Raw genomic sequence first — 11,243 nt, 5'->3', positions numbered from 1 at the left:
GTCTGTTTCAACCTTCAAGTAATTGAGGAAAAGTTGCATTTAAAGTACCACAGATACAACTCATTTAACTCTCTTATTATGCACTTTGGACTGCTCCTCCACAGTTATTTGCTGGTGTAAGAACTAGAGGTGTAAACGTTGTTTTCCAGAAAAAAATGACCATCTCCCTAAATTGGTTGTTTCATATTGTATTTATAGACATGCTTTTTGGGTTTTTACTGGGAATTTATTTTTACTAATTTATCTACAAACTTTTCTAATTAGGTAGGATAATTCTGGGTGTTTATGTGTGATGTCTTGTTATTTCTCCTTCCTCTTCCTAGTTTTTGAATTAGTGTTAAATAGGATACTGTCCATATTTTATTTTCCCTCACAGTTATAACAATAAATTTGCTGCATGCCCAAACTGACAACAGAAATCATTGAGGGAACAGGTTTTGAATTTTACTTTGTGTTATAAAGTTGGACATTCTACTTGCTTGAGATTTTTGTTATTTGGAGGTTTTAGGGGATGCTTTTTTGTTTTGCTTCTGCCAAATGTGAAAGCAAAAGCCACAGCTTTAGTCAGTTATACTGATTTGGTAAACAAAAGAAAAAAAAGTTTGCATATACTGCTTCCTTCTATGCTTCTGTGAATTTTTTTCCTGAAGTGTCTGTTCAGTTTAAGTATAATAAGTCTCTAGTGATTAATTTGAAGAGCTTTCATTGAAAAACAAAATGTAATAGGAAATAAATATAGAATGCAGTTGATTGAGAATTTTGAGAGGATGACAAGATTAGTTAAAAGAGAATAACCAGTAGGATTTTGAAATGTATGCTTTCAAAATGTTGATGATTTCCTTTCAAGTGGAAGTTCTAAACATTTATGATTATTTGTCATCTTCAGTTCTCCCATAGGAAATAAAGCACATGCAAGGATATTTGAAGTTTAAGAGGACTATTTTTAAAGGGAACTTGCTTCGTTGTTTTGTTTTAAAAATAATTTCATGCATGAAAATGTAGTGAGAGAGAGGAATCATGCAAAAATTGATTTGTTGCTTTTCTGACATCCTACAGGCTTAAAGGAGTGGTGATCATTCTGAATGCTTCCAATGTATTTATTCATTTAAAAAAAATAGACAGCATAAATACATAGGAGTTGGGACCAGTTCCCTTAAAATGAAGTTCTATTCAGATACTCAGTCCATCAGTGGATACCAGTAACACACGCCTGAGAGAAAATGTGTGAGCATGACCTTCATTGGTATACCATAAAATTTTTGGCCTTTTATATGACTATAACATATATTTACATATGTTTTTCCCTTTTGTAGGTAACTACTGTCATAATTGATATACAGTGAAATGGACAAGAATTTTAACGGTGGAACAGCTTTTACAGCTGGCAGGAAAAGGCATAATATAGGAGTAAGTATTCTGGCCCAGATCCTATAACCTGGGACTCCATACAAGAGTATATGGAGTTGGCCATTAGTGAGTTGTGTAACCATAGTGAAGCCAACAAAATGTCTCTGTGCTGCAGTCTCTCCAGCTCTAAATAAGGAATAAACAAAACTACCGCACAGGATAGTTGTGAGGAAAACAATAGAATAATTACAAAAGTTCTCTGAACAGTAGAAAGCTAGTCAAATAAAAGGGATAACAGATGGCCAACATACACATGAAAAAATGCTCAACATCCCTGATTATTACAGAAATGAAAATCAGACTACTACCAGATACCACCTCACACCAGTCCTAATGGCCATCATTAATAAGTCCACAAATAACAAATGCTGTAGGGTGTGTGGAGAAAAGGGAATCCTCCTGCACTGATGATGGCAATGTAAGCTGGTACAACCACTATGGAGAACAGTATGAAGGTACCTTAGAAAACTATACATAGAACTACCATGTGACTCAGCTATCCCACTCTTGGGCATATATTTGGATCTATGCTCAGTGTAATAACCAGTTTTCATCTTATCATTTAAAAAAATCATTTACCACTGATAACCTGGAAGGCAGAGTAAATGGCTGGTGGCTTTGGATTTTACCACGGAAGTTTTAGGGACATCCAGGCATTCTGCGGAAACTGAAATATTTGAAAGGGCAGTAGAAATAATGAAAAACTATAGTTTCATAAAAATGTAGTCATGTTTTAAACATATTTAACTCTGTAAAACCTCAATTATGGAAAGCTCAGTAATGCCGCCAATGATATTTGTAAAAGATACCTTCAACGTAGTATAGTGTTTTTATATTTACTGGGAGAGGCAGTAGAAACATCACAGTTGTATGTTAGTGCAAAGAGGGGGAAATTGAAAGCACAACTGTATGTAAAGAAACTGTGAAACCACATCAAAGAATTGTCAGAAAGGTTCAACATAGAAAACAAAACAGCAAGAGTACCAGGTTGATACTATTTCCAGTATCAAGAACAAACTAGTCAATAAATTTAGTGCTTTTCTCTGAGTGGGAAGATGCAAGAGTCTGGGCTTACAGGAATCAGTTTGTTGAAAGGCACCACAACTCTCTGGGGTCAATGTCCTGGTTTTCTCCATTGTGAATCCTGTCACTTCCTGGGGCACAGTCAAAAACATCCATATGTGAAATTTAGAATTCCTCAGAGGAGGGAGAGTCCTCTGGGGCAGAGGTGGTTCTGGACCTCTGGCGTGGCTTTGGCTTCCATGCCCAAATGCCCTGTGGCAAGTTAGCCCCACAGACTCAGAACTGTCTGTGACACCAGCACCACCGGCAATTCTGCACATGACCATTTTCCCCAACTCCATCCCACTGTTATGCTCCAGCCACAGCCAGGTGGGGACAGAGCTAGAACCAGGTATCCTGACTCCATGTCTAGCACAGCCCCCAGGCCAGGCTGCCCCTCCAGGTGCCTCACCCCTTCCCCATGGGAGTTGCCTCAGGCCTTTGTGGGGGCCCTCGGACCCTCGACATGACAAGACAAACCTGGCCAGACCTCAGTGCTGGGGAACGTCCTGCCCACTGAGGTGTTTAATCCCTTTGCTATATAACAAGTGAGGCCACCTCTGACATTCTACTCTGTGTCCCCATCCAGATCATCCTGTTCTTGCCAACTGCCTCTTGGCTCTTGCAGGCAGTAAGCCCAGAAGTCACAGGCCCAGACACACTGTTCACTCATGGTTCCAGAGCTCTCTGTCTGGCAGGACAGTAGGGGTTGCAGTGAGGTAGGGGTGGCATTTCAGTGAGGTAGGCGTGGCATTTCACTGCAGAAATCAGGTCAGAAAGAGGACAGGGACATTGGGATCCTCTGCAACAAGGAGCCTAGCCCTCAGATTAGTGGCAAACAGAAGGGCATCTGGCCATGTCCCCAGTCCAGACCAACCAGACCCCACACTCATGTCCATAAACATCTCCCTGGGAGTGGCCAGTCTCCCAGGCTCCTAGTGGATGGATCAATTTTACTCTGCAGCATTTCCTCCATGGCTTTTCAAAGCTGGTCCTTGTCACCTGCTGGGCTCCAGTGTTTCACCTCTGTCTCCCTGAGTTGCTCAGGAGAAATTCAAGAACAAATGGGGTGAGAACAGAGGCAACAGAACTGCCACAGGAGCACAGTGATCCCTCCTCCCACATGGGTGACACCACACAAGGAGGGAGATGGGATAGTCGAGTGTATGGCAGGATTGGGAATGCTTCTCAGGAGAGATGACCTTCACCAAGGCCTTGGGCTGGGCTTTGGTTAATAGCTCACTTAGCTGGGACCCACCAAAGATCAGCCCTACATTACTGGTAAGAAACAGAGACATAAAGGGAGAGAAACCACCTAAACAAGAGCACTGATTCACAGTAGAACCAAGGCATGATCTTGGACCCAGAGCCCACACTCTGAATGTGCTGTGCAGTGAAGGGTGACTACAGCAGGCCTGGGATGTCCACACCCTTGCCTGATCCTAGAAGGCCAGCTCTGAGCCTTTGGAATGACCTCCTCAGGGGAGCGTTTCTGTTTAGCTGAGGTCTTGAGCCACACGAGGTCATTTGTACTAACATTAATTTTAGGACTGCTCCTACTCACCCCATCCCTTGCATCCAATTTTGTTTCATATTTGTGGAGCTCTCAGGTGAGAGAGAGTGGTAACACAGCTCTGCTTTGTATCACTGCAGGATCTTGGGCAAAAGAAGTAAAGAAACAAAACTGCTAGGAAAAAAAAATCTTAAAAAAGCAGTTTTGTCTAGCACGTGTATAAAATTTCAAAAAAAATGGTAACAAAAAGAACAGCCAAATTAAAATGCAAAAGTGTAGATATACTCAAATAAGCTATATGAATGAAAACTATATATTAATTTATATGTTAGAAACAAATAAAACATTTTTCAAAACATATTCATCTGTACAGTTGAGATCCAGCTCTAACTGTAAGTGAATTTCCCTCAGTTCTTACACACATGGAAGTCCTAGAGGAAGAGGGCACAAGTAACATATTATGAGATGGAACATACTCTCTTATATTAGATTTTTTTTTCTTTTTAGGGTCATGCCTGTAGCATATGGAAATTCACAGGCTAGGTGTTGATTCAGAGCTAGAGCTGCTGGTCTATAGCACAGTTCCTGGCAATGTGAGATCCTTGACCACCAAGAAAGGACATGATTGAACATGCATCCTCATGGATACTAGTCGGGTTCATTACCACTGAGCCATGAATGGACTCTCCCAGATTTTATTCTCAGTGAAATTGTGCTGATCCCTAGAGTTGTGGGATCTCAGCTCAGGAAACAGTAGGGTTGAGATAAGCATTATAGTAACACATTGCTATACAACCATTATTATATGTTTGCCATATAAAAGGACAGAGCCTAGGGGAGTTCCCACTGCGGCTCAGTGGTTAACAAGTCCAACTAGGAAACATGAGGTTGCGGGGTTCGATCCCTGGCCTTGCTCAGTGGGTTAAGGATCTGGCATTGCTGTGAGCTGTGGTGTAGGTCACAGATGCGGCTCGGATCCCAAGTTGCTGTGGCTCTGGCATAGGCCAGTGGCTGCAGCTCCAATTGAACCCCTAGCCTGGGAACCTCCACAGGCCGTGCGTGTGGCCCTAGAAAAAGGCAAAAGACAAAAAAAAAGGACAAAGCCTATATATCACTCATTTAAATATGAGGCTTTAACTTCAAATCTTCTAGTTATCAATCATACAGCTTTTGTCAAATTACATGGCTTATCTGAGTTTGATGTTGCCTGAATATGAGAACAATATCTCTCTCACATAAGTTAAATGATATATATTTTAACACAGTGCCAGTACATATTTCATTTGAATAATAAATTCAGAGAAAAAATTGTATGCGATGATGACAATGCCCTTTAAAATTTATTGTGACTTTTGGAACTCTCCTAATTTTACTGGAATAAAATTGATGTCAAAGTATTTTCCATGCTTAATTTAAACATTAACTCTGTGTAGGTGAGCAAAGTACTTTTATGCGGATCTCCATGAAGTGTGTGATCATTTATGCTGTTTTGTATCTTTATTTAATTGTCCCTTACATTTTTCAACTAGAGAATGTGTAACGTGTCCTAGATAATTAGCAAAAACCATGGGCAATTTTTTTAAATCACTCAGATGATTTGGGCATAATCACATGAATCAATTATATGCTATTTCCTCAGGGAGCATGGCAAAGAGAGAAGGAAGGCATACATTCTCCCTACCCAAAGAAAAAGCAAAAATTATTTTGGTGAAGAAATCCAATTCTTCATTAAAGGTGAAAGGATAGGAATTGTTGATTTTAATTATCATCTGGCTATAGGTAATTTCCAATGGTTTCTGTCTTCTGGACATGGACACTCTTACAGTCATTGATTCTTTACACCACAAAGATTCATTATCTCCCTTTTTAACTGGAGTATTTTTAGGACATTAAACCTTACATATTGACTAGGTTTATATATCCCTCTTATTTTGAAAAGTTGAAAATGTATTTGGATATTGCAAGTAAAGAGAAAAAAATCTGAAAAAAATCAACACTGATCTAAGCTATTATAAAATAATAAGGTTAGGCTTTCCAGATAAAATACACAATACCCTGTTATGTATGAATTTTAGATTAAAATATTTTTAGTATATGTCCTATGTACTGCTTGTCCAATGTAATATTTTAAAAATACATTAAAATATGTTATTTTACAATATTTTATAAATGTTTGCAATATTTTAAAGGAAAATAATTCCAATATAAGTGTATAAGTCTTTATATGTAAGGATGAACTCCCATGCATGAAATTGTATATTTTTTTCAGTTTTCTACTTGTTTTCCCAACTAGTTGCTTACTACTTATTTTGTTTGTTTGTTTTTTGTTTTGTTTTGTTTTCAGAATAGGTTTTAGAAACTGAGTAAGTAGACTGGAAAATAAATAGAATGATTTAAGGATTATAGAGAAACCCCTGAAACCCAATAATTCCTAACTACTATCACCAAGGCTGAAGATTAAAAAGCCAGTCATCCTTTTGCATCCTTTTGTATCCTGTCTGCTGTAGTGGTTACTTCCAAATGGAAGTACATAAAATGTTGCATAAAGATATTAAGAAATGACCAGTAGGAATTCCCTGGTGGCTCAGTGGGTGAAGGAGATGGCATCATCGCTGTTGTGACTATAGTCATTGTTGTGGCTTGGGTTTGATTCCTGGACCAGAAACTTCCATATGCTGTAGGTATGGCTGAAATAAAAATTAAAAAAAAAAGAAAAAAGAAAAAAATGATCAAAGACATCTTTTTTAATAAGAAGGGACAGTGTATTCATAACATTTTAGAGTTCTTGATAGCATTCTTATCAATAAATACCCAGAGGTGAGATTGCTATGGGGAATTACTAATGAACATATATAAAATTTCAATCATGCAAGATGACTAGGATTAAATAAGTCAATTTCTGTAAGTTCCTCCATTTTCCTGGGTATGTCTCATATATACATGTTATACAACTTTGATTTTTTTTGATTATCTGCTGTATAACATTGTGTATATAGTTAACAATACTGCAGTGTACCCTTATGAGTATTTTAGTGGGAGTAAATTCTCATATTAGTATGGTCAGGCTAAAAGAGTCTTGACATCTTCAGGGTTGCACTTGTGGTTCAGTGGGTTAAGAAACTGACATAGTGTCTGTGAGAATGTGGGTTTGATCCCTGGCCTTGCTCAGTATGTTAAGGATCCAGCATTGCTAAAAGCTGTGGTGTAGTTTGAAAAATCTATCTTGAGAGGGAGTTCATAACTGACACTCAAAATGGAGGCAAACTCAATAAACACAAGAATAATTCCCAGCAATACAATAAAGTCTTCAAAGTGGTAGGATTGCTCCTGGAATGTTGTATCCATTTGCTTGATTCAGTGTGTCTCCCATTGTAAGGAAAATATTGTAAGGCCTTGCAACATTTAGTTTTTATTTTTAAAAATGAAATGGCTAGATAGAAATAGCTTAGCAAATCTCCAGTATTGCATTTCTATTCCTTGGATCAAACTGGCTAAATCAACACTAAAAGTTAGAAGATACCTAGAGCTCTGCCAAGTGTCACTCAGCAGCTTCAGACTCTTGGTGCCTTTAGGGGAGCGACATTTGCTCCTCCTCCATCAAATGTCTCTTTAGCATGTGATTGTTTCCAGTTGAAAATTCAATACCCAAAAGACTCAGAAAGATTATTTGATCTTCCCCTCTATCACCTGAAAGAATTTAGGTAAAAGGCTTGTTCCCATAGTAGAAATATCACCAGCCATATCTATAGAGAAAGTCTGCTAGGGGTGATGGGGGAACTCAGGCAGTGCCTTGAGGTCAGAACACCATGTGTCATTGTTTCTGCATGGCCAACAAATATCTATTTATCAAATATTTGCTTTTCCATTTCCATGTGAAATACCTCCTTTCCCTTTGAAGTCCCAAATCACTACCCCCAACATCCTCTTTAGTCCTTAGCTGAAGATGATATTGAAGGTCAGAGCTTTGGCAATTTCTGTAAGTTCCTCAGTTTTCCTGGGCTTCTCTCATATCTACATGTTATACAACTTTGATTTTTTTTCCTGCTAGTCTATCCCATGGAAATTTAATTCTTAGACCAGCTGAAAGAACCTAGAAGGGTAAATGAGAATTTCTTCCTCTCTGACAGCTCTGATGAAATAGAAATGTATATTCAAGTCAAGTCAGAAAACTTTAAACAAAATTTTTTTCTCTACCCTTTAGCCTCTTGTCCACTTTACTGTGCATTGTGTATCTGCATTAGGAATCAACCAGACCTCCCTGTCAGCAGAAATGCCTGCTGAATCATAAAGAGCAATATTCTCCTAATATTAAGAAGATAATTGTATAGGAGATAACCTTCCTTCTTAATTTTGTACAAGGCCACAATGACCCATGACTCACTTCTTGCTTTGTATTCACACAAGAGAATTGTATAAACTATCAATAATCCATCCTTTAATGTATAACCTTCTGACTCAAATTCTTAAACAACTTTGCTTTTACCTTTAATGGATGGAGCAGTTCTCAGATCTTCTGAGAGGCTGGTCTTGGGTTATAAATCTTAATTTGGTTCAAATAAAATCTTCCATTTATCTTTTATTTTGACTTATTTTTTGTTTGTTTTTTTAGGGCCACATGGCATAAGGAGGTTCCCAGGCTAGGGATCCAACCTGAGCTGTAGATTCTGGCCCATACCACAGCTTGTATTCATTTGCTTGACTCAGTCTTAGCAACACCAGATCTGAGCTGCATCTGTAACCTACACCACAGCTCATGGCAATGCTGGATCCTCAACCTACTGAGTGAGGACAGGGATTGAACCCACATCCTCTTGGATCCTAGTCAGATTCATTAACCACTGATCCATGACAGGAACTCCCTTAGTGATTTATTTTTTAACTAACAGCTCTCAGAAATTTCACTTGATAGGGAGAAGTTTCTGCCTTGGCCCTTTTGGACTGTGCAGGCTAAACCAAGGATTGCATGTTATAATGATTATACCCTACATTTAATCTGTTTGAATATTTTGAATGATACCTACACCTCCAATTGAAAATCATGCTTACAGAGTTCCAGATTTTTACAAAGGAGAAATAGAATGTGAAAAGAAGGGAATCAAGGTGGATTAAGCCAAAGGAGTTCATTATCTTCAGTCAGAGCAGTTCTACTTGGTTTTCTTGATTTCCCATACAAACTTTATGAAATGTAGCAAGTGGAACTTATCAATAAAATATATTTATCAATTATTTTTATTTTTATTTCTGTATATAAGTATTTTTTCTATTGCACAGCATGGTGAACCAGTTACACATACATGTATACATTCTTTTTTCTCACATTACATGTTCTATCATATGTTACACTCTTTATAGTCTATTGAACAATTTTAAAACTCCACAAGAATTCTCAGACAAAATGGACATGTACTAAAGAAAACTCTAATGCCATTGCAGAGATGAAATAAGGTATAATATTTCTTTCTCTCTCTCTCTTTTTTTTTTTTTTTTTGCTCTTTTCTAAGGCTGCACCCTTGGCATATGGAGGTTCCCAGGCTAGGGGTTGAATCAGAGCTGTAGCCACTGGCCTACACCACAGCCACAGCAACACAGGATCTGAACTGCATCTGTGATCTACACCACAGCTCACAGCAATACCAGATGGTTAACCCACTGAGCAAAACCAGAGATTGAGCCCACAACCTCATGGTTCCTAGTCAGGTTCGTTAACCACTGTGACACAATGGGAACTCCAGGGTCTAATATTTCTATATTAATATCTAGATGGTGTTTCATATTCCATGTTTAGGTTCCAAATACTGCTGACTATATAGTTTAATCTGGAGTAACTGTGCATTTGGTTTCATTTGGCTCCCTCTATTTGAGAAGATTCTGTTGTTCATTTTAGTTTCAAAATCAGATATGGAAAATATTTTCCCCATTTTGAAAAGAAAAATAATTCTACTTACAATATTATACTTTATTTAGATGACATTACATGAAAGCTAATAGCACTTTCTCTGTTTCTTGCCAGACAAGCTAACTGGACTAAATGGGCCAATAGAATCTATCATCACTGATTGAATTCATTCTGATGGGAGTTACAAAGAAGGCTGGGCTTCAGGCCCCACTTTTTGGGATCTTCCTCATCCTCTACACAATCACAGTGGTGGTAAATCTGGGCATGATCATCTTGACCCAAATGGATTCCCACCTACACACCCCTATATACTTTTTTTATCAAACACCTGGCTTTCATTGATCTTGGTAATTCTACAGTCATTTGTCCGAAGATGCTTATAAATTTTGCTGTGGATCAAAATACCATTTCCTACTATGCATGTGCCACACAGTTGGATTTTTCCTTATGTTCATCATCAGTGCATTTTTTAGCTTGTCGGCCATGGCTTATGACCATTATTTGGTCATCTGTAACCCCCTGTTCTACAATGTTATCATGTCCCAGAGACTTTTCCATTTGCTGGTAGGCATTCCATACATCTACAGTGCCTTTCAGGCACTAATGTTCACTATTAACATTTTTACATTGACATTTTGTGTCGCTAATGTCATTAGTCATTTCTGTTGTGATGATGTTCCCTTGGTACTTATGCTCTGCTCAAATGCACAAGAAATAGAATTGTCGACCATATTATTTTCAGCATTTAATTTGATCTCTTCCCTCTTGGTCATCCTAGTGTCCTGTCTACTGATCCTGATAGTCATATTTCAAGTGCATTCTACACAGGGCAGGAAAAAGTCTTTCTCTAAGTGTGGTTCTCATCTGTCAGTGGTGGTTGTGGTCTATGGGTCTCTACCATTTATGTACACTCCTTTGATACTGATAAAATGGCCTCTGTATTTTACACTTTAGTAATCCCCATGCTTAACCTCTTAATCTATAGCTTAAGGAACAAAGAAGTAAAAAATGCCTCCCACGGGGTCTTTAAGAGTCAATGCAAACTTTGTATGTAATATCCAATATGAAATATTATTTTAATAATCTATGAAAAAGCCAAATGTCACTTGATAATATTTCTAATAAATACAATTGCATTCTTTTCAGCTCCAGAGCAAAGTCTAATTAAAATGCATGGATAAATAGTTTCCCTTGTATTCAGCCAAATTAATCCTCATATTTTAGGTCTCGTTTTAATGGCACTCCCTCCCCAACATGCCTTATTGTTGATTCAATATTTCTTTTATTGATTCCACAGAAACCCACATTTCTCCTGATGGAAACACTTATTAAACTCTTGGTCAGGGAACCACGTGTTTGTTGTCA

The 11,243-nt window shown here is 38.1% G+C and overlaps 1 pseudogene; it reads left to right on the top strand.

Moving 5' to 3' along the window:
• The first annotated feature begins 10,010 nt into the window (after positions 1–10,010).
• LOC110258540 (olfactory receptor 8K5-like) lies at positions 10,011–10,933 on the top strand (annotated as a pseudogene).
• Positions 10,934–11,243: the final 310 nt, after the last annotated feature.

The sequence above is a fragment of the Sus scrofa genome, chromosome 10, assembly GCF_054392235.1.
Source record: "Sus scrofa isolate SSC_HxYL_T2T_F1_AM1 chromosome 10, Sscrofa_HxYL_maternal_Yorkshire_Landrace_v2.0, whole genome shotgun sequence".
Lineage (NCBI taxonomy): Eukaryota > Metazoa > Chordata > Mammalia > Artiodactyla > Suidae > Sus > Sus scrofa.
This window is presented reverse-complemented; position numbering and strand designations above follow the sequence as displayed.